General features: G+C 41.7%; 1 long non-coding RNA gene across 1 annotated transcript; it reads left to right on the forward strand.

Moving 5' to 3' along the window:
* The first annotated feature begins 350 nt into the window (after nucleotides 1-350).
* On the forward strand, nucleotides 351-1,152 carry LOC136933666 (uncharacterized). The gene is made up of 3 exons (XR_010874821.1): nucleotides 351-487; nucleotides 651-710; nucleotides 791-1,152. It is a non-coding gene; the product is annotated as an uncharacterized lncRNA (long non-coding RNA).
* The last annotated feature ends 572 nt before the right edge of the window (nucleotides 1,153-1,724 follow it).

Below are 1,724 nucleotides of genomic sequence, written 5' to 3' on the forward strand. Positions count from 1 at the left end.
CTCTGAACCTAACCTACTCGCAAGCAGGTTTTCCATGACGAACTCTGCATTTCTACCTATCCCCCCCCACTTTCTGAGCCTGACTATTCTTCACGGTTAACTAGATACGTTTTCTGAGGTAAACTACCTTCTGTTGTATAAGTAAAAGCATATAAAAATAAAATGTGTTATTTAACAGTGGGCAGCCTTTACCCTTAGGGCATATGAATGTTGAAAGTATCTTCGCTGACAGTGTAGTTTCTGACTGACTGTGGCTGGCTAGTTAGAACGCACGCGTCGTGTGACGTCATGACGCTGTGACGTTTCTGACTGCGGATATTTAGTTAGCTACGTGTGACAGGTGGGAGGGGGATAAACCAGGGAGCCATTTGGTTCACCTGGTTCTGTCACATGACCACCGTAATTTCAATTAAATGCAGGTAGATGGCATACCACAGTTAGTGTTGTTTTTAATCAGAGCTGGCCGGCGGTGATAAATTGGAAGCGGGTAAGGACAAGCGTCACCACGTAACCCATGTTTACAAATGTTTGTGTTTTAATTGAGATTTTAAGACGGTAAATGTGAGGTGAATTAAACAGAGTAAATTGTGGGAGTAAATGAGTAATGTTTATACTGCTTTGTATTGATTATGCATTTATTGTTGTTGTAGTGTCCTGTGCTAGAAACGCATGGTTCCCATCTGAAATCTGACCTCAGCACAGACGTAAAGGTATTAATTGACCAGTGTAATATTATGTAAAATCAGTGTTTTGATACACAAGTGACTAAAATAATGTCTGCTATTTTCAGGGATCATTAGTAGCCACTGTTTTTCCCACCGTAGAATTTCACTAACACAAATTAGTTAAAACATTCGCTGTTCCCCAGCCTAATAGCCTATTACAGGACAGCAGTTCAGGGCTTGCAGTTTGCCGTTGAGTGCCTTTGTTATGTAAACCACCTCCAAGTTTTGTGTGTCATTTATTTTGTTTGACGGGCGTTATTCTGTCCTTTCGTTTCTTTGCAGTGAGAGTGCCCCCCCCTTGTGTTTGGATTGATTTAATTATATTAGTTTGATTTGACTTTATGTAACAGGCAACGTAATAAGATCGCAGCCTTGGTGCAGCTTGTTGTGCTAGCGGCTCGAGGGAACACCAACTGTACCGTAAATAAAGTGCATTATTTTTGTACGCCGCCTCCTCCCCTTTTCATTTAATTGAACACACCTTCGTGATAACTACTGTTCTAGCTTACCGCTGGCTCTTGGTGAAGAGCCAGTAGGGTGTAGGTTACATTTGGCGCTGCGAGTAGGGTTGGAGGTGGTGTGAAATTTTGCCTGGCTACTTGTGTATATTTTGTTGTTTGTTAGATACATATATGTATTTTCTTTGTGGAGGTGGTTATTTTAAAAGGCATTAGATTGGTGGGGAAAACAGTGGTTACCACGAGGAAGATTCATCACACTTCGCTCTCAAGGTTGGCTTCTCATCATCAACATGTCTGATACCTTGGAGGAACAGGTTAGGGCTTTGACAGAGCTGGTTAAACAGCTTCAAGCTGATAACCAGCAACTTAGAGGACAGGCAGGTCCTTCAAATATATCAGACTCTGACCAGGATTCTCTCAACAATCCTACTAGGCGAACCTCTGTTGAGCGTCTGTTATGTCTACCTAGAGAAAGAAAATGTTCAAGGTTTTCTGGTAAAATGTCTGTTGACAATATGTCTGTAGAAGACTGGATTGA

This window comes from Osmerus mordax, chromosome 2 (genome assembly GCF_038355195.1).
Source record: "Osmerus mordax isolate fOsmMor3 chromosome 2, fOsmMor3.pri, whole genome shotgun sequence".
In the NCBI taxonomy this organism is placed as follows: Eukaryota; Metazoa; Chordata; class Actinopteri; order Osmeriformes; family Osmeridae; genus Osmerus; species Osmerus mordax.